This window comes from Ictidomys tridecemlineatus, chromosome 4 (genome assembly GCF_052094955.1).
Source record: "Ictidomys tridecemlineatus isolate mIctTri1 chromosome 4, mIctTri1.hap1, whole genome shotgun sequence".
Taxonomy (NCBI): Eukaryota; Metazoa; Chordata; class Mammalia; order Rodentia; family Sciuridae; genus Ictidomys; species Ictidomys tridecemlineatus.
Window position 1 is genome coordinate 129,370,669 of NC_135480.1, and position 27,656 is coordinate 129,398,324.

The 27,656-nt window shown below is 39.3% G+C and overlaps 1 protein-coding gene across 3 annotated transcripts in view; it reads left to right on the forward strand.

The window, feature by feature from the left end:
* Frmd3 (FERM domain containing 3) overlaps window positions 1-27,656 on the forward strand; it is a 245,933-nt gene that overhangs the window by 95,485 nt on the left and 122,792 nt on the right. The window contains exon 1 of one of the 3 annotated variants that reach the window (XM_078047420.1): window positions 6,629-6,790. The exons of the other annotated variants lie outside the window; for them this stretch is intronic. The gene's annotated coding sequence lies outside the window, so the exon portion shown is untranslated. Of the gene's footprint in view, window positions 1-6,628; window positions 6,791-27,656 lie in introns of those variants that run through there. 3 annotated transcript variants of the gene reach the window in all.

Sequence of the window (27,656 nt, forward strand, 5' to 3'; positions counted from 1 at the left end):
TTGTCTTGGTGTTCCCACCACCAGCCACAATGATATATTTCAGTATTGTGGCTCAAAAGGCTCTACCTGGTCTTCTTTCACCCACTTCCAGAACTTTTCCTTTTACCATCTCTTGCCTGTCCTGTGCTTCAAGCTTGTAGATCTTTGCAATCTGGGACTGTGCAACCATCTCTCCTACAACGATCATTTTGTTTCTGCTGTTTCTTCTGTCTTACCTTCTACTCTGGTTTCCCCAAGCTTTCATGTGCACACTGAAAACCTGTAGACTTTGCTAAAACAGGGGTTCTGAATCAGAATTGGGGTGGTCTGGGGTGAGCCTGAGATTCTACATTTCTTAGCAAGCTCCCAGATAATGCAGGGTGTTATTCAGTTAAAAGACCACATTCTGAGTCAGAAGATCATAAGATGCAGCCTGTGCATCATCTGCTCCTCTTCTGTGCTCTTAGTACCTGGGCCAATTACTGCCACCCTTCTCACACTGTGTGATGAGTTCTTTGTCTGTCTTTGAGTTTATTGAGGGCAGGAATGTTGCCTGCAATATCTTTATTTACATTTTCAGTGACAGTATATAGGATACACTCAACAAATATTTGTTGAACAGGCAAAGGATTCAAGCAATTCAGGCAGATATTTGTCTGGTGAATCTTAGCTGTTTGTGACTGTTTCCCTATTGAGGCCAATGACTCGTTGCATTTCCAGATGGTGCCCTCTGGCCTGAAGACTTGGCTCCACTTTCTACAATGCAGCAGACCTTGCCAGAGGAGGAGCATGTGAGTGGGTGGTTAGCTTTGGCTTTGGAAGAATTTAACTTCTTTGTGTCTAATTTAGGTCAAGATTAAATGGTTTAAAATTAGCCCCAAATTCTGAATTTTCTTATGATCATTTGCTCACACTTTCTAATACACATGCATGCATCTTTTATGGTGTAAACTGCTGAATCAGACTCTTCCTCTTCTGACCCCATCCTGCACACAGGTTCCAGAATAGTCTTTCTAAAATGCAAATTTGGATTATACCACTTATTGGTATTTCCTTCTCTTTTTAAGGAGAATCCAACTCTCTTCCAAATCTTATGAATAGGGTACCTGACAGCCAGATTTGACTGTTCCCCTATTTTTCCTGTTTGTGAATTAGTTCCCCTTTCACTTTCAACAGATGACCTTGCTCCTGAGACCCTTCAGCTACTGGTCCTGATCTCTCCCTACAGCCTCACACCTTACTTTTCAGCCAAGTTGCTTAGTTGTGAGAACATGTTGACACCAGTTTTCAGGTTGTAGGCTTCCAGCTCTGGCCACTCATTCTCATGAGAGGTAGCTTGTTAGCAGCTCACTCTTGGATTTGATCTGGATGATTATTCTGTTTTAACCTGGCATTGCTGCATGTACATCCTGTGAAAACCAGCAAGATTAAATAATGAACACATTGGTTTATGTTTTCCCTCAGAAATCTCTTAATGATTGGGTTAATCTTTTCACAGACAAATGGGTTTGAGACATTCTTGTAGGTGAGTAAGCAGTAGCTAGATAGGAAAAGAGGTTTCCTGTCTTCAGAACTTATTCTGCTGACAGAATGTAGTCTTCGTCCTTTCATCTACTATAAACTTGTTTATCAGTGCTGGTTGGTGCAATAGCCGAGGACAATAAAAGAATATTAGTTGCAAAGAAAAATAGACTTGGGCGAACTGCACACAGTTTCTTCATTCTTCTGAGAGTTAGTATTCACACCTATAAAAGGGAAAATAACAAGAACTTCTTTGTGTGTATAGTTATGACAATTAATAATGCAGAACTGTTGAGTTGTATACCCCACAGGTACGTAACTCTCCTTGTTTTAAAACTAAACCAATTGAGACATTTATTTATTTACTTGGAAACATTAGCAGTACAACAAATACATTGTTTGGCATTTACTTTTGGTATTGTTTCTCTGTCATGATGCAACGTTCTGTTTTTAGGGTGGAAGGGCTTCTTTCTTCCTCCTTTCATTTCTCTAAATATATTTTATTAATGCAGCCATGTTGAATTCCTGAATTGGCCTACTTCTTTTTGAGATACTACTGTGTGAGGGATATAAAAGAACTATTCTTCTTTTCTGGAAACACAGCTGCTTGAACTATGAGGGGCCAGGCTTTCTGTTAAGGAAACCTCCGTTGGAGATAGTGTAACATAGCAAAGAGATTCAGCTGAACATTTTGCTGTGAGACCTGGAATTTTTGAAAACCATGTGATATAGAAGTAGAAATGTAGGAAAGGAGAAGAGGATTTAATAAGTTCTATATTGTATGAGTTCACTGCTCTAGGCCAGCAATTAATAGGGTTTCTGTGAGTCCTCTCAAATTTTTGTGAGGTGTGAGGGACATTAGCATCACCAAAAACTTATTAGAAATGCATTCTCTGGTCCCTCCTTAGACAACTCAATCTGAAGCTACAGTTTATCAAACTCTTTAAGAGATTTGAATGCCCATTAAGGTTCAAGAAACTGCTCTTGCCCAACACTGTTCAATAGCAATCTTGTACCATCCTGCTCCATCATGCCTTAGATATGAATTATCAGTCCCATGTATCCACATTGTATGTGCTACCCACTCATTAGTTGTCTTGGTTATCTGACTACTGTTGTGGTATTGCAGTAGTTGTGTTCAAGTGGACTTTATTTTACTTAATCAGGGCCCTGAGGTGCAATAAAAGTGATGCTGGAAATTTAGATAAAGAGAAGTTGCTAGATTGCTAAGATTTGTAGTACAATAAGATATGAAAGAGAAACAGAGAGTGGGGGGACAGGGAGAGAATACATTTACATAATCTTATAGTACATTGTCAAAATTGTTCTATTTTATTGTTATTGTTGTTAATCTCATACTGTGTCTAATTTATAGATTAAACTTTAAATTTTAGCCTAAGTAGGAATATATAGAAAAAACAAGATCTATATCTGTATCTATATGTAGATTCAGTATTATCTGTGGTTTCAGACATTCACTGGGGGACTTGGAACACATTCCCTGCTGATAAGGGGGGACTGTTGGATTTCTGTTATTTTACAAATCTCTGAGGATTAGAAGACATATTTCTCTATTTCTACTTATGGTGTATCTGGCTTACAAAATATATGCATTGATGCTTTTTCATTGGCTTTATTTCTTTGATTTTTTCTTCACCCATAGACGCTTTAGTTCAGATAATTTAAATTACAGTCCACTGAAGAGGCTTTGGGAAACTTTTGCTTTATACCTTTGCTGAAGCACTAGTCCCCTGGCCTCTCAGGGCCTCCCTCACCTGGGAGTATTTACTACATAAATATCACTTTTGTTACTGTGATGATTTTAGCAGATTCTGTAACTTTAAGAGGACTGTTTTTCTATGTCTCCATGCTGATCATCTCTAATCACTGTTCCAAACTTAAATTCTCTTTATCAGATTTGGCAACACAAAACACTTCCCAGCTGTTCACTGGTGATACTTGCCTAAGTGATGATACAAACATCTGTTCTGGCTGGAGTTGCTCCCGAATTTTTCCAAGTGGAGTTCTGTGACCATCTGTCCCTTTTTTCCCCCACGTGACCCCAGGGTCCTATTGGGGTGAGGGAAACTGAAGAGCCATTTGGAGAAGGGAAATGAAGCTTGATGTAATAGGAATGAATTTTTACTCTAGACTTGAAATATTTATTGACCAAAGTTATACCTTTGATTACACTTAAGAAATGTTATATCATCAGATATAGAGGAACTTGTCATCTCCTTGTATTTATTTTTGTCTGAAAATATTGCCTGATTATAATTGGGAGGCATACTTAGGCCCCAAGAGTGGGAAGGGGCTGGAGTGATCATCTCAGTGTACAGAGGAGTGAGAAGCTTCTGTTGGGCCTCCTGGGGGGCAGTCACAGAAGAGGCAGGTTAGGGACTTATAAGTGTACAAGTGAGTTCAGAGGATCCTGGGACCTGTACAAGTGTGACAGTTTTACAGGTATGTTCAGTGTTGGGGCAGAGAGTATGGCATTTGTGACTTGCATCATGCAATCTGTTCTTTTGAATTCCCCTGATTTTAGTATTGGTTGATCCTTAGCTGCTCAGATTTAGAATAAGGCTTTATCGAACATTTTCTAGGGGATTGTGATACTTAGAAACATTAGTTTTACTAGAGGAGAAAAAAAAATCATTCTGCCATTGGCAACCACTGTCTCCAGAAAGAAGAGGACAAGAATGCTCAGCTCACAGTGATAAGGAAAAATAACTCTAGTTGCCACCTTACTGATCAGGGAATGGCAGAGCCATTTTCTTTCTTGAAGTCTAGCCTGTTACATGGTTTGTACAGGTTTTGGAGATTGACAACCTGTACTAGGAGCCTGTCTTCTATCTCCTGACTGTGCCACCCTTGAGCAAATGATTTATTTTTTTCTGTACCTTAGTTTCCTCATCTGAGAAACATAAGGATGGTAATAGCTATTTGCAACACCATAATGAAGATTCAAAGTAAGAACATGTCAAGTGTAGGGCACATGGCACACCCTCCATAAATGACAACTGTTTTGACTATTCTCTTCTGACCATTTCAGCCCTGCTGAGGACCCATATCTTTGCAGACCAAAAGGTGCCTTTGAGTTTTGCTGTCAGCAGACGCAGCAGGGTGAGCTGCCGAGGAACCATATTTACTGGGAAATCCTGCCATCGAGTGGATTTGGGAATGACCGTGGAAGATGTATATTTGTTAATTTGAATAATATAGTAGGAGGCAAAAGTATAATTGTGTTTGTTTATAGTGTCTGATTCCTTGAAATGCCCACATCCATGAAGCCCACTGGTCTGCTTTGGGCTGTTCAGCCTTTTGAGGGAGTCGAGGATGATGTAGAGATTTATTTTCGTCTTCACTAGCTTTCCCAGTTTCTTTCTGTCATCCTCCATGAGGCTTTCCCATCTGCTTGCTAGAATTCTGTTTCCTGCAATAGAGTTTATAGGATAACAAGAGCACATGATCTTGCAGGAAGCTAAGTGCCAGCTGGACATATGATTTTGGGAACAGAGCCACAAGAAAACTGCTTTTGGCAAACATCGATCTGTTGTGTAAAGAGAAATAGGGGATGGATATAAATTTCTATCTTAGGCTGCAGATGAATCTTTACTTGAAGGCAACAGGCAAGGCTTCTAATCCACACTGTACCTTGGGTTTTGTGGCATAGTTCATCTTACTTTTCCTCATCCTGGAAAGAAAAGTGCCTCCAAGAGCTGGTAGAGAAGGTGAAAATTTGTTTTTAAAAAATAATAACAACAGTAATGCAATAAATTCAAAGAGTTAAGGTGGTTGATACAGATTCTTGTTAAAACAAGGTGAATAAAGAATATGAAGCGTGCCTCCTAAATCTTTCTTCTCTGACATCCCTACTGGATGATGATCATGAAACCTAGGAGGACTTCTCTCCCACATAACCCACTTGTGAGTCTGGGAACCCATCTTAATGCCTGATAAAATTGCCCCTAACAAATATTTTCTTTTAATGTTCTTTCCTTACCAAATTTTAAAAAAAGTAAGAGCCAAAATCAAACACAGCTTTAGACTTTATTTAAAAGAAACACATTTTAAAAATCATATATTCTCTAGTAGACCTGTAATCCCAATGATTTACAAGGCCAAGGCAGTAGGATTGCAAGTTTGAGGCCAGTCTTAGCAATTTAGCAAGACCCTAAGCAACTTAGTGAGATTCTGTCTTAACATAAAAAATAAAAAAAGGGCTGGGACTATGGCTCAGTGGCTCAGTGCCTCTGGGTTCAATCCCTGGTTCAAAAAAAAAAAAAAAAAAAAAAGAAAGTCATATTGTTTAGGAATGAAAAACACAAAATTCAGAATTAGCATTGATTTATGTGTCTTGGCTGCTATTATAAACCTCATGGTACCCCCAAATATGTTTAGTGACTGTGTCCCATACAAATTATTTATATTTTATTATGTCAACCCATTACATTGGGAATCTAAGGTAGTACATGTAATTAAGGTTGCTTACAAATGGACTGCAAGACAGGAGATTATCCTGGATTATATGGCTGTGTCCAGTTAATCACAGGATCTTTAGTGTGCAGGAAGGAGGCAGAAGAGCCAGTTTCTGAGAGATGAGATAGGAGACAGAGTTGTGCACCCCTGCTGACTTTGAAGGTGGAAGTGGGTCACAAGCCAAGCAAGGAAGGGAGACTCTTAAAATCAAGAAAATAGATCTTCGCTAGAGGCTGGGGAAAGGAACACAGTCCTGTTGGCACCTTGATTTTAGCCAAGTGCCATCCATTTTGGACTTAACATTCTGAATTCCAAAATTATAAGACAATAACTTTGTGTTGTTTTAAGCCACTAAATTGCGATTTTTTTCTTACAGCAGCAATAGGAAACTAATTACCTGGGAACTTTTAGGTATGAAAATTCTAGGACCCCTCCTCCACCCCAGACCTACTGTATTAAAAAGTCCACGGGTGGGGCCCAGTAATCTGTGTTTTAGTAAGTCCTGACAACTCCGATGTTTGTTAAGTTTGAGACCCAGTGCTTTACATTTTTACCTCCTTGTGGTTCTTAAGCACATGGGCCTTCAATTCTAGAGGAGGAGAAAAAACACATCATAAATATACCAGATTATTTCTGGTTCAGAGAAGCCCCTTGCATAGAACAGCTTGGTCTTGCTTTGTGCCATAAAGGAACTGAGGCTTGTGAAAGGGACGAATGCATCGGCATTGACACTTTGAAAACCTTTTAAGAAAATCAATTTAGGCAACATCTTGGATCCTGCACTAATGGAAACTGTGAACGCAGAGTAAGGGTGAGTGAGGGATAACAAGAGTGGGCTCCTGGGGGTAGGAGGGGCGGCTGAGGAAGGATGTCATGATGAGAGGCTGGGAGATCCTTACAGGCTGTTCACAGGGAAGGTTCACTTTGCATTCCTGTGAGAATAACCTTCCCTAAGAGCCCAGATGCTGGCTCTGAAGTAAGTTTGAGCAGGAACAAGCCTGTCTCAGAAGTCATATCATTTTTTCCTGAGGATGTCTAATTCGCTTTTGGACAGGAGTCAGCTCTATTTCCGATCAATAGAAACAACTTATGCAGGACATTATCTTGGTTGGGTATATAATAATGAATCACCACCTCCCCCCACTTCTCTCCACTTCACAAATTGCTTATGAAAAGCTAATAGAATGTCTCCAAAGAATCTCCTTTCTTTGTCTCAGGAGCATAGTTTTATTGGTCATGATATTTATTATTCATTTCTTATTCCTGGTGTATTTTAAAAAGGATTCCGGGCAGCTTATAGTGGCGTGCCAGATCTCTTCTGATTACCCCTCCAGAGCTGCACTCTGCCTTCTCTGCTCCAATGTCAGATATTTGACATCAATATAAGGACAACCTGAGCCTTCAGTTTCCAGCTAGGTTTGACAACTTGGGCCCTGGCAGGATGCCACAAGAGTGTAAGATCTGAATATTTTCTCTCTGGCTCCCTCCCTGTGCGGTTGCCTCAGGCCAATTTCCTTCCTGGACTGTGATCACTATTCTTCCTGAAGCATCTTCTCCAGATGCTCTCTCCAGCAAGTCCCAGGACCTCACCTCATCTCTTTGCACCTATTGGGTGAGTGGGGTGACACTTCTGGTGCTTCTCATTTTGTTCCTGTACCTCCTCTGATGACTCTTCTCCATCTAACTCATACCTTATAAACAGTCCCTTTGAAAGAAACTCTTCTTGAATTACTCTAAATTGACCATCTGCCTCCTGTTGAGACTCAAGTAGATACACATATCAGTGCAAATAACAATGGAATAAAAACCTTGAAACAAAATGACATCTTAGAGACAGAACTAGAAATTGAGATACTGGCTATTGGCCAACGAATTTATTGGCTAATTGGATACCTATCTTTCGTGAACCACCTGTTCGGGTCTCTTGCCTGTTCTTAAATTGTTTTGTCTTTTTGCTTACTCATAGGAAAATTTTATTTAATTAATTTTTCTTGCAGTACTAGGGATTGAACCCAGGGGTACTCTACTGTTGAGCTACATCCCCAACCCTTCTTATTTTGAAACAGGATCTTGGTAAATTGGCCATGTTGAACTTGATCTTGCAATCTTCCTGCCTCAGCCTCCCTGGTGGTTAAAATTACAGGCACTCACCACTGTGACCAGCATTACAGGAATATTTTTAAAAATATATTTTGGATATGAGTCTTTTGTCAGATATAAGTATTGCAAATCTCTCTCTCCTTAGCCAGTAGTTTGCCTTTTTACTATCTTAATTATATCCTTTGTCTAACAGACATTCTAATTTCAATGAAGTCCTCTTTATCATTGTTTCGTTTATTTGGTTAATGCTTTTTGTGTTTGGTTTAAGAATTCTGTCTGTGCCAAGAGCATGACAGTATTCTCCTATATTTTCTTCCAGAAGTCTTATTGTTTTGCCTTTCACATTTATGTCTATGTTCCATCTCAGAATGACTCTTTTAAAACAGCTTTATGAGGTCTAATTTACATATGATTAAATTTATTCATTTTAAGAGTATGATTCAATGATTTTTTAGTAAATTTGCAGAGTTGTGCAACCATCTCTATAATCTAATTTTAGAACATTTCCATCACCCAGAAAAGAAACCTCGTACCCATTTGCAGTCACTCCCCCTTCCCACGCCCAGCCCCAGGCAACCACAAATCTACTTTTCTGTCTCTACAGATTTATCTTTCAATTTTTTCTGTGTGTGTGGAATGTAGTTATTTTGTTTGAGCACAATCTTTTCTCTCAGAAAAAAAGGAGTCTAGTTCTTTGCATGAAGTGCCTGGCTTATTCTTGCTAGGACCATAATGCTATCATTTCTGGGAAAAATTACAGTACTAAATCTTTATACAGGCATTGGGTAACATAATGGACAATGTCTGGCCACATTCTGGCAAGAGAGATAGAAGTCTCCAATAGTTATTTTTTTGGTTGCTCCTTGCTGAGAGTTAAGAGATTACCTGTCACCCAGATGGAATTAGTCAAGGCATTTTTGTGAGAAGCCACAATATTGAGACTTATGTTCATGTATTTCTGATGATCTAAATCAACACACTGGAAGAATTTAAGGAAGGAAGGAATGGGCAAGCAGTATGGTCCTGTTAAATTCCACAAGCCTCAGTAGGCTTTTAGTGAGGGCAGATCACAGTAATTTTCAGTTGAATTCTCTGATGGGCGAGTGCCTGAAGTATGGAGATGTTTTTGTTGTATTCGAGTGGATCCATGTGCCACCAGGTACGAAGGTGACAGAGCTGACATATTTTTGTGAACATTTAAAGGCCTGGTGTGTCCTATATTTCTGCACATTTCTCCTTTGTGTATGGATACCCAGTGATGGGGGAGTGTAAGGACACCAATGTGCCCCGCGGATAGGATCTTCCATTATTCTTGGGCACCTAGAGAAATAGATAGCTGGTTCCCTAGAGTTCCATGCCATAAAGAATGAGAGAAAATAATTTGGGGCCTACATAATTTAGGAAGAGTTATTACTATTTGGACATCTCAGAAGATATATTTATATTTTGATGTATTCAACATGTTCTGTTAATTTTGAAATATAAGGGGGATGCCAACTTATTGGGTTTAGTTACTTGTAGCCTACTAAATATTAAAGATTATCTACTAAATGCAACATTTATTTTTACCATATTTTGATGTTGAATATTTTGAAAGCATCACTTAGCCAGCATATTCAGTCTCTCGCAAAGATTGCTCAACTTATTGATGTAGCCTCATTACATCGGCACAGGGAAGGTTGCCTGTTTGTCTTAACAGCAGTGGGATAGGTATTCACTTTATCCAATAGCTGTTTTGATTAAATATGTCAAAGAGAAAGACACTTGTCACAACATTCAACCCATTAGATGTTTTGCACCTCCACAGTTTTACTCAGAGTGGCTACCCATTTTTTTTTCATCTAGCAAAAAACCCTGGGGCCTAGTTAAGATGTCAATGCCTCAGACTCCTCTGAAGCATTGCTTACCTTAAAAATGTAAGCTGCAATCATTCCCTGATCATCATCTCCAATTGCCTTGTACCTGATTCAAGCAGAACTCTAACATTGTATTGCAGTTTTTGTTGTTGTTTACATACCCATCTTCTCCCTTTAGACTGTGAGTTCCCAGGAAAACAGTATGTAACATCATAATATCTCTAGTCCCCATGGTTCAATGAATACAAGTTGAATGATTGAATAAATAAATGACTCAAGAAGACTTTTATGCATTGTCAGTGGGAGTGCAAATTGGTATAACCACTTTGAAGAGCTTTCTGGAAGTATCTACCACAGGTAGACAAACACATACTGGGTGTCTTAGCAGTTCTTCTCCTAGGTGCACTCCTAGTAGAGATACTTGTGTTTGTTCTCCAGCTGTGTTCATAGCAACTTTCTTTGAAATTGCCAAGAACTATAAACCATGCAATGCTAGAATGGTTAAGTAAACTGTGCACTCACACAATGGTCACACTGTAGAGCAATAAAGTGAATGAATGCTCACACAGAAACACACAGATATCAGAAATTATTTTGAGCTGAACAAGGAAGACATAGAGAGAACACTATAGGATTTCTTTCACTTAAGTTATAGAAATAAGCAAAACCTATGATAGGAATCAGAGTAGTGTGTCCTTTTTTGGGTAGGTAATAACTGAAAGGTTTGGAATGGGTTTTTGAGTAGTTAGTAATGTTTTATTGCTTGATCTGAATGGTAAATATATGATTTGTTCATCTTGTAAAAGTTCGCTGAGCTGTGCGTTTATGGTTTTTATACTTATGTATGTTATATCAATATGAATCTTTACATAAAAACAAGAAGAGTGGCTAGAGTAGACCTGCCTTAGATACTGAGAATCGTCTGATAAAAGTCCATTTCTATGTATACTGATTCCAGAAATGGTGTGGGTTTTGAAGAATAATGAATTACATGAGATAAAATGTGAATGGATAACTTAGCACAATGGGGGTTTCTGGGCATAGATTCAAAAATTGACACAGATTAATGACTGAGGTGAAAACCTAAATACTTCAAAAATGTTTACCCCTCTTTGATGAGACAAAATAATATATAATAATCAGCTGTCATGAAATAGTGTGTCCCAAACTTCTTACTTCCACTTAAGATCTTAAATGAAGAGAGGTTTGTAGTCCTGGCCCTGCCAACACCTTTCTGCTCCCCTAGAAAAGTAGACAACCTGGTTTTATGAAGGGATATCCAGCAGAGTATTTAATCGGTAATTTTAGGGACCCTTTTTTACTTCTGGTCTCCCTCAGGAACTGGTAGATAATACTTTAAATCATAGGACAGATGAGGAGTTGGGAGAGAACTTCTCCAGAGGAAGTGACTTGTGCAAGGTCGGGGCCTCCTTTCTCATTGGTCCTACAGGTCTGACCACCATCACCTCTCTGACCTCATCTACCTGCCCCCGATCTCATGTGGCTCCAGCATCAGCACCTTCTCTTCTCCCTGGGTGCTCTTCCCTGGTTTATCACCATGCCCAGAGTCTTCCTGTCCTTCAAGTCTTTGCTTGCCTGTCATCCTCCCAACAAGGGCTGCTCTGATCATCCCATTTACAATTACAAACTGCCTTCCCCACCCTTTTACTGTCCTGTTGAGAAATTTCTGGGTACACGTAGGGAATAGCTTACTGGGATGGAGTAAACATGGTCAGGCTTTGTAATGAAATCACCCCAGAGTTTGAAATTCAGCTGTTGCATCTTGGTGGCATTCCTTAATCTTTCTCTGGGCCTCGGTATCCTCAAATGTAAAATGATCTTACCTCACAGGACTATTGCCATAGCTAGGAAGGATACTATAGGTAAGGCACCTGGCAATGGATAAGACTCAGCAAGCCTCAATAAATGGGATCTCGTCTCCCTTTCTCTCTAGCTATTATCTCCCTACATAGGGAAGATGACTTGTACATTTGGATGCACATTAGGATGTTCAAGATGAGAATGAGTATATTTTCACAGGGAGAACAAGTTAGCAGTAAGAAGTTGAATCCATAATAATATTAGCCTTCATCTTATATACCCCAAAATGACTTTTTTAAAACCCCAAGAGAGGAAGTGGCTTGAAGCCTCAAGTACAGGCAGGAACTGATGGTTTAATAAGCCCAATCTCTAAGGGGAAGGTGATATTCTATCCCTAGAGGAAGGTGAGATAATGAGGATCTCTGCTCTTGCGCCAAATATTCAGAGGGTTTCCAGAGAGGAACTGTGTCACTTAGAGTCAATTCCAAAACACCCCGAGGGGCAGCAAAAGGTACTATTACCCTCTGTGGTATAGGGATATTCCTTTCCAGTTGCTAAGCAATTCATCCCTCTGGCCTGACCTGGCCTCATTACTCTGCCCTGTTTTGAAGTGTGTGTGTTTGGCAGTGGGGGGTGTGTGTGTTGTGAACATATGTGGCTTTTAGCAAGATCATTTAGGGTTTTCTTGGTCCTTCCATGCATGAAAGTAAGTTTCTGTCTGAAAAGCTAGTTAAAAACTAGGGAGATTTTTGTCCCTTGAGAACAGAATTAGGAGTAATTACCAACTGGTAGGAAAGCTGTCAGTAGAAGATGCTGTTGAGACATCTGACATCATAGGACATATGAGGAGTTGGGAGAGAGTTTCTGTGTCTGTTCACCAGCTTCACACTTAGCCCAGCAAGTGCTCAGGAACACTGTGAGAGGCTGGTTGGCTGGGAAAGAGAAGAGCTTATTGAAAAAGAAATGTTCTCAAAGATGTACACCAATATTTGAGTACCAGTGATTTTGTGGAAAAGAGAAGTATCAGAGAGTCACAGAAGTGAGTTCAAATCCCAGGTCTCACTCCTATGTGTTGTATGAGATTCTGCTTCCCTACCTGTAAGATAGGGATATTAATATCACTGTCTACCAAAGTGACTATGAGTATTAATTAACTAATACATGTAAATAGCTTATCACAGTGCCTGAATCATAACATATGCCCCGACTGTCTGCTTTTATTTAAAAACATGATAGTTGGTGTGTTGTGCACAGTTTGCAATGAAGAGCAACACATTTTTTTTTTAACAAAAGTTTGGTCCATCTTCTGAAGAAACATGGGGCAAAGTTGATGAAGTGGAGTTCTTTATTTTTCCCCTTGAGGGAGGGTAGAAGTTGGATTATAAGGTAGAAAACCATCATCAGAGAGCAATTCAGAGCTTAATTAAATGGGGGAAGGAGGCCAGTTTAATAAATGCTAGAAAGGAGAATGCAGGGCAAGAGCAACTAGAGCAAGGCAGCTAATCCCATTCTGTAACCAATAACTTGTAATATCAGGAGCAAACATTTGATTCCTTCTTGTGTAGGGTTTGTATTGTGTGCTTTTATTATCTTCTGACTTTTTCATTCAGCAGCCCACCTCAGTTGGGCTACTGTCTGGGAGTCTGGGCTACTGTCTGGGAGTCATGCCTGCAGATTGATAGTCTTTGCACTCCCAAGGGTGCTCTGACCTGCACAGAACCAATGATGTAAGGGACAGCAGAGAGGTGTGTATAATTCTCTGTAGCATTCTGTGAGCTGCCTCGGTGGACTTCTAGGACCAGGGATTGGGTGAGCTGCTGCCTACCCTTTTCCTTCTCTCTTCTTTCCCAGCTTAGCAAGGGAAATCCATTTCCAAGCTGACTCCCTGTTAGTCTCACCACCACCCTCCTTGCACCCTAATGGCAGGTCTTTGATGTGCTGCTGTGTGGACCATGACTCAGACTGCCTGTGATAATAGTTTAACTCTGCTGTAGTAACTGGTGATGAAAGGAAGTAAAGCAGAGGTTTTAGCTTTGAGAGGCCAAAGGACTATTTTCACTGAGGGGTTAGATTGGAAGAAATAAAATTTAGGGTCTGACACCAAATTTCATGACAAAAATGGTAGATCAGTTTACTAATTCAGGCTGAAAGAGAGTTTGCAACTCTTTTGTATAGTTCATTCTAATTTTGATGTCTCCTACTAAAATAAGTTGGAAATTTTGTCATCCATTTCTCCTGAACTTTCTTCCCTGCAGGGTTGTGCTGAAGTTCTGGGGTATGTCGACTGCCAAGATATTGGAGGGAGTCACGTTCATCATCATTAACTATATGTTCACACTAGCCAGTCCTGGGACCCAGTGGGGATTCCTGCGACTTGGAAAACTAGTGAGGCCAGAAAACTTAGAGCTAGAGGTTTTGTTTCTCTAGATCTACTGTGTCTTTCCTCCATACATTATATCTAAAAGATTTTCACCTATATCCAATTTTAACTTCTCTTAGTATGTGATTCCATGATTGCACCTGTGTTGGGTTGGCCATTTTTTGAATGTTTTTGGCTTTGGGAAATTGATAGGTAAAAATAACACTTCATTATGACTTAATAGATTATGTTAGTCAGCTTTTTGTCATTGTGATCAAAATACTTGACCAGAACAGTTTAGAGGAGGAAAGATTTATTTTGGCTCATGGTTTCAGAGATTTGAAGCCGTAGTTGACTATCTCTATTTCCTTGGGCATGAGGTGAGGCAGAATATCATGGTGGAGAAGGGCTTGGAGAAGGAAAGCTGCTCAGGTCGTGGTAGATAGGGGGAGAGAGAAAGGGGAAGAGATGTGTCAGATAAAAATCTTCCAGGGCAGGTTCCTCATGAGTGACTGACTTCCTCTAACTAGGTCTCACCTCTCAGTAGTCCATTTAACCACCTATGGATTAATCCAATGATGAAGTCAGAGTCCTCACAATCCAATCACTTCCCCAAAGCCTTACCGCTGAACACATGAGACTTTGGGGACATTCCAGATACAAATCATCACAAATATTTTGAATGATTTATTATTCTGTGAAGCACAATGAAGAATTTGGTGATACAATGTTTTTTTTTCTTGAGAAAGGAAAGCTTGAGAGAAGGGATAAAACTAGAGGTATGTAATGATATGAGAGACAACAAGACACCAATATAGAAGATGACCGAGACAGTATCTCATCAATTTCCACTGTGAAGTCAGAGGGTGAGGTCATTGAGGATATGATTAGTTTAATGTAGGAGCAGGCCCTACAGCAAGTTCTCTATTCTCAGGTTAACACATCAATAGCAGAATTTTGACAGGTGGAGAGGAAAGCTTTGTTTATAATAGGGGAACTGTGTGTGTGAAACTGTGGGGGCATTTTATGGAGTATTCTGAGTGAAAAAATGAAATGGAGGAAAATGTGGTAATAAAGCAAAACCCAAACCATGTACCAATGAACAACAACAACAACAACAACAACAACAAAATACAACTCAGCAACGTGAACAACAGGTACATACAATCAACATTTCTGGATTTGGTTGCACTCTTCAGTGGGGTGTGTCCTCATGAACACTGGTTAACATTTCCTGACCATGAATGGAGCCCCTTTGACATCCTATTCATCGTCCAGTGTCCAAGGAACCAACTTTCCGAGGGGCTGGCAGCATATAATTTGGGAGCAGCACCATGGGTTGAAAGTTGGGTTCTGATCTGGAGGGTTATCACCAGGATCTCTTCTCCCTACACAGGAGAAAAAGCCATCTCCCTTTCTTCTTGAGCTCTTTAAAATCCACCAGAGCTTGTTACCTATGGGAGCTTTCCTTCCTCCTTTCGGGAGGCCCACGGGGAATCTTTAGGTGCTATTTCTTCTTGTTTGTACAAATCCTGGGTATGTAAACTGCCGCAGAGAGAGCACTGGACCCAGAGCTCTGGACCCATGCTTCTAGACTGGTCTTCCACGACAGGGAGAGGTCTTATCTTTAATGTCTTCTGCCCTCTCTTCTTCTCATCTTCCAACTGTTGGCCATGCAGATGGAGAGGAAAGATCATGAGGCGCTTCACCTAAAGGACAGGAACTACAAGGTGTGGAGAAGAGAGAGAAGCAGGGAGAGTTGCTCTGAGACTGGAGCCAGAGGACCATTTTCCACATTCTAGGAAATCTAATGATGCATGCAGTTCTTCAGCAATGCTCTTCACCCACTTTATGATTCTTAACGTCAATGTCTTTCATTAGCTTCTTGCAGCCATTTCCTGAGTGTTTTGTGTTGGGGGAGAGGAGTGATGGAATGTGACAAAATTGCTGGAAAAGATAAGAAATTGACTTTGTGAAATGAAACCCAAGTGGCTGTTTGATTTAATCTCTCATGGAGTAATCTTGCAGGATTTTCATCAGGACAGAAAGTAAGAATGAAGCTGTGACCCTGCCCTGCTGCCAACAAACTTGTCAAGCTGAAGACCTCTGCCAGCTCTGGGCCTACCCTCATCAAATGCATGAATGTGGAGGAGGGATGGTGGACACTTTCAACACTATTTCTCTTTACCCCCAAATTACCCCTTCAAAGTTCCTTTATGAATTTATAGGGGACCCAACTATCTGGGCTCAGATGCAAGTAAACAGTGCTGGGACAGTGCACTGCTAATGAGGCAGTGTGAAAACCCAGAATTCCTGAACTTGGGTCTGGGATGTACCTTCATCAGCATGTAGACCAGCCCACGGCTGCACATTTGGGCCCTTTGATGCCCAGAATGGTTGATAACTTGCCTGGTGCCATAGGTTGTCAGCAACTGGGAACTCTTAACCAGTAATGGGACTTTAAGAGCAAAGATATTCTCACTTCACTCAGCTTCTCTTCCTCCTGGTTGCAAAGGAGGTGATGCTTCTGTACATATGATAATTATCATATCATATCATATATCAATTGATACTCTGGTTTGTGAGTCTTCAAGATACTTCTTTATTGGCCTGTGAGAATGTAGCCTGCATGCTACCTTCAGAGAGTAAACCATTGTCCTGTGAAGTTAAAAAGAAATATGTTATACTAATAATCAATCTAATGTTTGTTGTCTGTAGAAAAGCTAGAAAATGCAAATGAGTGCAAAGAAAAAACTAAAAGTAACCTAATATTCACTCCCCACAAACATACCATCAACATTTAGCCTTCAAATATTTATTCTCTATGTCTATATATGTGTGTATGAGTGTGTGTGTTTATATATGTGTGTATAAATATATACAGATGTGAACAATATAAATTTTGTAAAAAAATAATTCATTCTACCCTCCTCCCCCACTTTACATGTGTCTTGAATACACATACTTAGGTGTAAATCTATAAAGGGGGTCCTTACTTTTATAACAGTTTTTAGCATGCATCTCTGTGCATTTGTATGTGTTTATAAAAGTGTAGTCAGGTGCTGTGTTGATGCATTGCTAACTGATGGTCAAGAATGTTCTTCAGGAATGAAGAGCTGGTAGAGTGGATGTGATATTTTCCTTCCTTTAGGAACCTGCTGTCTGCCACAAAGAGTGAAAGAGGGGAGAGGAGGCTCAAAGAAGAAAGTGAGTTTGTAATAGCTGATAATGACAATTAAAATTCCCATAAATTGTTCTCTATATTTTTAGTTTCTTACAAACAAAAACCCTAGGCTTAGGGTGCTGTGTAGTCAGAAGAGATGTAAATATAACCAAGATGTCTCTCCTCCTTTGTGACTAATCGCTTGAAGAAAGAGGGAGGTGTGATAGTTAGGGAGTCCAGCCTACATCTTCCAGTCTTTAAATATTTGTGATGAATCATTTTGGTGTGCACGTGTGCCTGTGTGTGTGTGCATACACGTGTGTGTGTGTGTGTGTGTGTATGTGTGTGGGTGTGTGTATGGGAATTCCCCAGCACACAGAGGAGTTATTTCAGAATTCCAGGACCATGTGGGCTATAGACCTGCTTACTGCCTGCCCAGAGACGCAGGAACTTTCTGAAATGACGCTATTGAACTGAGACATCAGGGCTTCAAGAGTGGAATTGTGGGCCATGTTTTTTTGGGGGGGCGGGGGGTGCCAGGAAAAGGAGTACAGTTTGAGACAGAAGAAAAACAAATAGCTTGGAAGAATTAGGAATGGAGGTGGGTGGAAATTGTGCATTTCTAGAAGGTCATCCATTCAAATCAGGCTGGTGCTAGAGCTGTAGGAAGAGCAAATGACATACTCTCTGTGCAGTCCTAAGCACAGGCCCTCATTGATGGTGAGCACTCAGTACTTTGCGGCTGCTATTTCTATTGTGGTTATGACCTGTTGTACTAACTTGAATTATACTGGATTGCAAATTTCTGTTGGTGACCATGTTTAACCACGTATATACTGAAGTAGTGGAAGACATTCCCAGGCTAACCTAGCCATCTAGTGGCATCACTTCTTTTCCTGATTGGCCTACTTCTCAACCTTCCCTTCTCAACCTTCTCATCATGCTTCCTAAACAAGTTCCACCAAATATGGCAATGATATGCTTTGGGCCCTTGCAGAGCTCCCTTTGAATTGGCATTACCCTGTAGTTTTAAGCTCATGTGAGTATCCCAGTTATCCCTTGTCATGTACTCTGTCTGTTCCTCGTCTTCTCTGGAGAGGAAAAATGATTTCTTATTGCAAAAGAAGCTACCAACCTACATCATATTAGGATAGAGGTTGGGGTACAGTGGCCTTGTGGGCTTGGTGAAAATTTGTACAGCCTGAAGGTGTTTTTGTTGTTGTTGTTATTGTTTCTGGGAGGAGCTGAGGAGGGGATATTCATGTGACTATCTTGAATAACGAATAATGAAGCAAAGGAAGTAATTTTCAAATACTTTTTGCCATTGACCTGATCCTCTTTAAATGTGTCTGAGCCTTGTAGAGACTCAACCATGTGGACTTTGGCTATATTAGGGCTCTGTGTATATGAACTCTTCAATTCATCTCTCTGGCCTTGCTCAGTTTTCCTTTCTTATGGGCTTACCTTGAGGGGACTCGCCTGACCTCACCTGAGCTTAGCTAACACTGTAAGTGGTAATGAATTTCTGAATTTCTCCACAAAACACTTTTGTTCTGTGAACTTTGCCTCACTATCATAGAGGAGCCAAATGCTGCCTTGTCAGATTATTCTTAGAAACTGGGGGATCCCTCCACAACTGAGGGTTCTCAACACATAGACAGGCGTATGAAGGTATTCAATGTTTAACTGGACCAAAGAGTTTGCTTCTTTTTTTCACTGATTTGCTCAGTGAAGCCATCCTGTATGCAATTTCAGGAGAAATTCTGTCTTCCTTATTAAGCTTCTGGGAGTGTTAAGAATTCCATAAGCAGAAACCATCTCTTCGCTCTCTGTGTGTGAGTGGAGGCCTCTAATTGATGGTTGCTATATTTTTCTTGGAGCCCTGTGTTCATAATTCATTTAAAAATATGATCAACAAGTGATTCCAACTAGATCATGGTCTGTAAGCTCACTGAATTATTCCTTAAAATACAAATAATATCTAAGGGATATATGGAAATTCTGGAGATAAATTAGGAGGATTATAAAATGCTGTTATTTTATATAGGTATTTGAAAATTATTATTTCAGAAGGCAAATCCAGCATGTTATGCTAATTAAACCAAGTGTCAAACTCAGCCTTTGTATGATAGATATTGGGATAGTTCACAAGCATTTCATTCTCATTCTTGTGGACACTTCGTGGATTTTTTCTCCTTTACTGTCTTTGAACTAGGCAAGATATATAACTCCCTTGGCAGTGAGCTACAGTGGCGTGTATCACTTCTGGGTAGAATGCCTGTTAATCTTTGTCTTTTCTCTTTGGACTCGGAGGCCTGAGTTCAAACCTGAGTTTTGCCTATTTTTGTCATGTGGCCTTGGGCAAGTTACTCAGCTACCTGAGGTTTTGTTTCCTGTTCTAGAAAATTGGAGAGTAGCTAGCTCACAGAGCTCATGTGGATTAAATCAGATGAATAGTTGAGGGAATGTGAATATAGGGCAAGGCACACATGGCCAGGACACTAAAGAGGTCCTGGGCATCACCTCCTGATTGAGAATCTGAGCACAAGAGGTGTTGATGGTGGTGACTTTGGTGTGGCTCAGGGAGGTCATCGGGCTCAGGGGCTTGGCCCTGTTTCTCAGGACTTGTTAGAGAAACAATTGTTGTAGATCGCAGGCTTGACTAACACCCAGGAGCAATTATTGAATAAAGATGTGTTTGGATATAGCTCAGTTGGTAGACTGCTTGCCTTGCATGCACAAGGCCTTGGGTTCAATCCCCAGCATCACAAAAGAAAAAAACAAAAGTGTGTTTAAATTTGGGAAACGTGAATAATAAAGACGGCTTGCTTCTGAAAGTGCTTTGCCTAAAATATTATCTCAGTTATGGCCAAGGAATTACTTAAAAAATGTTTTTCCTCCCTTGGAATTTTATTTATTTAGTTGGTTAGTTTTGGTACTGGGGATTGAACTCAGGGGCATTTTACCACTGAGCTCCATCTGAGCCCTTTTTATTTTTTTATTTTGAGACAGGGTCTCCCTAACTTACTTAGGACCTCACTAAGTTGCTGAAGCTGGCCTTGACCTTGTAATCCTCTTGCCTCAGCCTCTTGAATCGATGGGGTTACAGGCATGTGTCACACTGCCCAGCTCTCCCTTGGAATTTTAGATAATGAAATCAAACACCTTTGTGTGCACACTCGTTTTGAATAATGATGTTATTTTCATAAAACTTTTTTTGTTGGTTAGTCTCTTAAGATGCAAGTTTATTTTTATGTCCCCTAAGAGGCTCTGCTGGTATTATTTTTTTCACTCTTTCCCTTCCCTTCCCTTCTTCCTTCCTTTTGTCCATCCATCCTTCCTTCATTTCCTGCATCCCTCCCTCTTCAATTTTCCTCTCCCTCCATCCCTTACTTAATTATTAGTAGTTAGCTTTTATGTTTCAGAGTAATTGTTGGTGTATAGGAAAATTGAGCAGAAAGCACAAAGTTCCTACATAACACCCTTTATCCTGTTTCCCCTATTATTAAGATCTGGCACTGGTGGGGTACATTTATTACAGTTGATGAATCAATATTAATATATTATCATTAGCTAAAGTCCATAATTTATATTAGGGTGCCCCTTGGTGTTGTAGAGATCCATAGGTTTGGACAAATACAAAATGCCATGTTTCCACAGTTAGAGTTTCATGCAAAATAGTTTCACTGCCCTAAAAATCTCTGGTTCTCCATCCAGTCATTCCCCTTCCCTACAAACAACGGATCTTTTTATTGCCTCTATAATTTTGCCTTTTCAAAGTGCTAATGATATTTATACAGTATGTGACTTTTTCAGGCTAACTTCTTTCACTTAGTAATATGCATTTAAGATTAATCCATTTATTTTTAGTGTCACACCTAATTTCTTTTTATTGCTATTTACTTTTTTGTCCCTTGGTATGGATACATCAGTTGTTAATCCATTTACCTATTGAAGGACATCTTAACTGCTTCCATGTTTTGGCAATTATGAATAAAACTGCTATAAACATTTTTTTTGCAGGTTTTGGTGGGGACATAGGTTTTAAAACTCATTTAGGTAAATATCAAGGAGTACAATTGCTGAATAGAATAGTTAGCAAATGCTTACTGTTTTGTAAGAAACTTTTGAACTTCTTCCAAAGTGACTGTTCCAGTTTACATTTCTGTTAGCAAAGAATGAGAATTCTAATTGCTTCACATCCTCGCCAGCATTTGGTATTGATACTGTTTTAGAAATTAGTCATCTAATAGATGTGTATATGATCTTGTTGTCTGATTTGTAATTCTGTAATACCATATGATGTTGAGCATCGTTTCATATGCTTATTTGCCATTTGTATATCTTTGTTGGTTAGACGCCTGATCAAATCTTTTGCCCACTTTTTGAAATTAGGGTGTTTGCTTTTTGATTGGTGAATTTTAAGAGTTCTTTTAAGATATGTATTTGTACGTATGTGTATGTATGTATGTATTTTATTTATACACACACACACACACATACACATTTTTTTTTGGTACTAGGGATCGAACCCAGGTGTGCTTAACCCAGTCCTTTTTATTTTGATACATGGCCTTGCTTCAAATTTGTGATCCTCCTGCCTTAGCTTGGTGCTATTACAGTTGTGTACCACGACATCCCGCAAGAATTCTTTGTATATTTTGAACATAAGTCCCTTGTCTGATATGTAATTTACAAATATCTAACATATAATAGTCTGTGGCTGATCATTTTCATTCTCTTAGCAGTTTATTTTATGTAGCAAAAGTTTTATTTATTTATTTAGATACTGGGGATTGAACCCATTGGTGCTCCACCTGTAAACTACATTGCCAGCCTTTAATGGAATTTTAAATTTTGAGACAGGATCTCATATAGTTGCCAAGGCTGATCTCAAACTTGTAATCCTCCTACTTCAGTCTCCTGAGTAGCTCAAATTACAGGCATGTACCCTTGCACCTGGCCATGAAAATGATTGAAATATTTAAGAAGTTCAACTTATGAGTAGTGGTTTTTGTATTATATCAAAAAAGTAACCACAAGCTGGGTGTGGTGGTGCACACCTGTAATCCTAGTGGCTCAGTAGGCTGAGGCACAAGGATTGAGAGTTCAAAGCCAGCCTCAGGAAAAGCGAGGTGCTAAGCAACTCTGTGACACCCTGTCCTAAAATAAAATACAAAATATGGCTGGGATATGGTTCAGTGTTTGAGTGCCCCTGAGTTCAATCCCCAGTACCAAAATAAACAAACAAAAAAGTAACCACAAAACCCCAGGTTATGCACGTTTTTGTCCTGTTATCTTCTTGAAATTTTATAATTTTGTATTTTACATATGTCTGTGATCCAGGCTTGAGTTGATTTTTGTTAAAGGTGTAAGGACTGTGTCTCTAGACTTGATTCTTTTTTGCATGTGGTTGTCCAATTTTTCCAGCAACTTTGAAAAAAATATTATCCTTTTTCCATTAAATTGTCTTCTTTGTAAAAAATCAGTTGACTATATTTAAGTAGGTCTATTCTAGACTCTCTGTTCTGTTCCACTGATCTTGTTATGAATTCTTTCCTTATACCATGTTGTCTTGGTTGTTGTAACATTATAATAATTGTTGAAATCGAGTAATGTCAGTCCCCTTGCTTTGTTTTTCATCCATATTGTGTTGGTAGGTACTCTTATATCTTTTGCTTTTCCACAGAAAACATTGAGTTATCAATTGGAATTTGATTGAGTTTTCATGGAATTTATAGATTGTTGCGAAGAACTGATATTTTAACAATATTGAGTCTTCCTATCCTATTCATGAATAAAGGAACGTTTCTTCATTTATTTAGAATTAATTTTATTTGTCTCATCAGAGTTTTTTATTTTAATTCTAAGTTGTTCACTGCTGGTGTTTAGGAAAGCAATTCCTATTTGTGTATTAGACTTATTTCTTGCAACCTTGCTACCATCACTTATTAGTTCAAGGAGTGTTTTGTTTTGTTTTTGTTTTTGGTAGATTGGGATTTTTTGTACAGACAATCATGTCATCTGCAAGAAAAGACAATTTTCTTTCTTTCTTTCCATCTGTCCATGTTTTATGTCTAGCATTATCTAGAACTTTTGGTATGATATTGAAAAGAAGTTGTGAGGGGTGCATCCTTGCCTTGTTCCCAATTTTAAGGGGAAAGCATCTTGTTTCACTATTAAGTATAATGTTAGCTGTAGGTTTTTATTTATTTTTTATTCTTTTTTACAGCTGTTCTTTCTCAAGTTGATGAATTTCTTTTTAACTATTTAAAAATGTGGCTGCAACAACCAATTCAAGCAGACCTGGGCTTAAATATTGACTTTGTCACTTTCTAGCTGCAGTGACCTTGGGTAAATTAACTAGCCTATTTGAGTATTAGCCTTAGTTTCCTCAGTATGAGATTTAAAAAATATGTTGAAATTGTAGAAAGGATTAGCATTAGAAAACTTTTAAATTATTCAGAGGTGAATGCTTTCAAGAATTGGATGTGGCATGAAACCCAGAAACAGTAAGAAGAAAAGATGGAGAAGTAAGAACTCTCTGAGCACTAAGCTGCGGCAAAAATTGCCAGGAAGAGCTGAAAAATCAAATATGATTCTCTATGCATTGATATGAATTTGCCCATTGGAACAAAAATGACCCGATGATTTGGTGCAGATACAGAATGCATCTTTTAAAGTGAAATGATAAAACTAATCAGAGATATGATAGATTATTTTATAATGGTGTATTAAGAATTGTAATGTAAAATAAAAAAAAAAAAACCAGGAAGAGTGGGGAGAAGACGGCCTCTCAGGAGGAAAAGGTTTTTCCTTTTAAGTGCTATTGTTCAGCATGGTAAATAAACTATAATAGCATATTATACATATCAAAATTATTAAGAGAGTAAGTATTAAATGTCTCCCACAAAAAAGGGGAAATATTTGTTTTGGGCCAATACTTGTAGTAAACAGTAAAACTAAATTACTCTTAGTTTCTGCACTTTATCTTATGGAGGACTAGTAACAACTCTTCATGTTCCAGCACAGTCTATGGACCACACCTTGACCACACCTTGCTTGATAGGTATTTAAACATTAAAATATTATGATTGTGTTCACATTATTTTAGTAGAGTATTTATAAAATATTAATTCATTGTATACAATACATGGTAGGGACATTGGCACATTTTAATGTCCAGGTGAACAAATTCTTTCAATCCATTTCACACATTTCTTTTCTTTCTTTTTTGTTGATACCAGGGATCGAACCCAGGGGCACTTAACCACTGAGCAACCCCCCCAGCCCCTTTTTATATTTTGCTTAGAGACAGGGTCTCACTAAGTTGCTTAGGGCCTCCCTAAATTGCTGAAGCTGCCTTTGAACCTGGATTCTGCTGCCTTAGCCTCCCAAGCCACTGAGATTACAGATGTGTGCCACCATACCCAGTCCACCCAGCGCATGCATTTCTGAGACCGTATAGTCACTGTTACAGACAATATTAAAAATGTATACTTAAGCACTTAAGGATTTTAGTCACAGATGATCAAATTATAGTGACCCCTGTATGAGGAGCCCCTATTACTTAGACATTTGTATCCTATCATTTTTCACATGTATGAAATGCTGTCGAGATGAATAAAACACAATTTATGAAACAGCTCTAAAGAATTTATATAAGCTGTTTGATTTTTTTCCCCCTCTTATTCAGTTTTGAAAGTGCAGCTGCTATCCTTTGGGAAAACTGACAAAATTTTGATATTAAAAAAGTCTTTTTACTTGAAATCTTTGATAACTACTTCTCCACACAGACCTTGAAGGAATGCATGAAAGTTAGCTAATTCTGTTACATAGAAAGAATAGTCAATCAGAGAACTCTGCTGTCTTGCCTGAGACTACTAGTGCTGTGCAGACTGAAGGGTTTCTGTGAAACACTTTTCTTCCCAGACTCCCGGTAATCCAGGTCTGAAAAGCAATGCCTCATTTATTAATTCAGTAACATCTAGGGCGCTAACTACTGGCTTAGGTAGCAGGGAAGATGCCTCTACCCTTAGGAGGCTCAGGAAAAATTCTTGGGTCAGAACTCCAGTTTGTCCTCCAGTTCTTCTCCTGATGTGAGATGTATGGACAGATAGCTGGGCTGTGCCTCTTCACACCTGACCAGTGAACAAGCCTTTCTAACTCTTGATATTGCGCTTGTGTGGTCTCTTGTTGAGTGCAAGAATTGCATTTAATGCATGGAAATGATAATAACAGAAACTTTAGTAGCTCACAAACCTCATCCAGATTTCCCAGGCATGAGTGGAACAGAGTAGAATGTGGGGGCTATTTGCCATCTTCCTTGGCATGAAACTCTATGATACAGATCATTTTGGAAAATAAATGGGTTCTTATTTTTCTAAGTCATCTCTATGGACAGGTAAAATTTTGTACTTTTCCCATGTTAGGAAATTCCTGACCAATGCTTCTCAAACTTTAATGTGGATATAAATAGCCTAGGGATATTGTTAAGAGATCAGGTTTAGTAGATCTGGGCTGAGCCTGAGAGTCTGTTTCCAACAACCTCCCTCCTAGGCGATGCTGAGGCTGCTGCTCTTCAATTTTGTTGGTATTTCAGTCATATTTTGAGTAGCAGAGACTACATCCCCTGTTGTGTGTTGTCAATCCATTTTGTGTTGTTATAACAGAATACCCAACATTGGGTTGTGGATAAAATAAAGAGGTTTATTTGGCTTATGATTCTGGTGCCTGGAAAGTATAAACAGCAAGGTGTTACACATCTGGTTGCTACAACATGAGCTGAGAAGTGGAAAGGGTACTGGCCCCAGGCAAAAGGGCTATGCATGTGAACAAAGGAGCAAGAGATTGGGGAGGAGCCAAGGTCACTCTTACAACCATCTACTCCAATAAGAATTAGCCAGGTTCTGTAAGAACTACACTAATCCATTCCAGGGTAGGGTACCCTGTGATCTAATAATCTCTTGAAGCCCCTACCACTTCAATACAGCTGTATTGGGGACCAGTCTCCCAGTACATGAACCACAATATTGGACAAATGATATCCAAACCGTAGCACATGAGAATTGGCCTGACCTGCTTTTGTGGAAGGTACTGATCCCTATTTCAGCTACACTTACATACTCCAGTTACTACATTGCAGTGGTATCTTTCTTATCTCAAAGCTCTTGAGTAGTCTAAGAACATATTGCCGAGGGGTATATATGTTGGTCACTGTGTTTAATCATTAGCAAAAATCTTTATTATGCTTTGGACCACCTGTTTCTTAGGACAAAATGACAGCAGTATCTATATGCCCAGTTAAGATTTGTTCCATCCATTTTATTACAACACATTGCTTTGACTCATGGATCTTGTGTATCCTACATATGGTAGGGAGAGTTCCTCATGGTGCACCTGAATGCAGTGAGCTTTGCAATCCAATCATAAAATGAGGAACTGAATGTGTTATGTTCAGTGAGTTGATAATACTCAATCTTTTTAAGATGAGTGGACTACAGAGTATATGTGGAAGAGAAACTAAATCTATTGGTTATATTCTGGGCATTGTAATCAGCTATTGTCAGATAAAGGTTGTCATTTGAGTCTCCTGGTGTAACAAAATAATCACAGAAATTTAAAACCAAATTCAATTTTGATGATTTGTCTCTTTTGACTCACATCAGATGGTTTTTCTTATAAAGGCTTTTCAACTCAGGCAAAATTAAAGTTGAAACTGATGTCAGGCTGGGCACAGTGGCACATGCCTGGAATCCCACCAATTTGGGAGGCTGAGGCAGGAGGATTGGAAATTCAAACCCAGCCTCAGCAACTTAGTGAGGGTCTAAGCAACTCTGAGAGACCTTGTCTCTAAATAAAATACAAAGAAAAAGGGCTGAGGAGAGGTGGCTCAATGATTAAGTGCCCCTGGGTTCAATCCCTAATACCCACCCCCTGTCAAAAAAAGAAAGAAAGTGATGCAGGAAAACAGAGGCTTCATTCATATCACAACTTGTGCTTCACCCAGTGCTGTGCATCCTTGGCCAGGAAGTGGCTTTTCCACCCCATCCCTAAGCTGGTGATTGTACTTTTTAATGAAGACATCACCATGTAGCATAGGCCAAACTAATCTTCTAAATTATTTTTAATGGATTAGAAGAATGGCTCACTTAATCTTTCTAGTTTCTTAATTTCTTTTCAATGGGCCACATTCCATCCCTAAAACATTCTTTAGGTCTGTCAGCAACTTTGATTGAAGCATGAATTAATCTTATCAGAATCCTGATGGAGGCTTAGATGGGTCTTTGCTATTCAGAGGGTTTTGTTGTAATGTAATCTTAATCAGATTTTGCTGGTATGTCTTTAGGAATTTTGGAAGGAAAGATAATCTAACCAA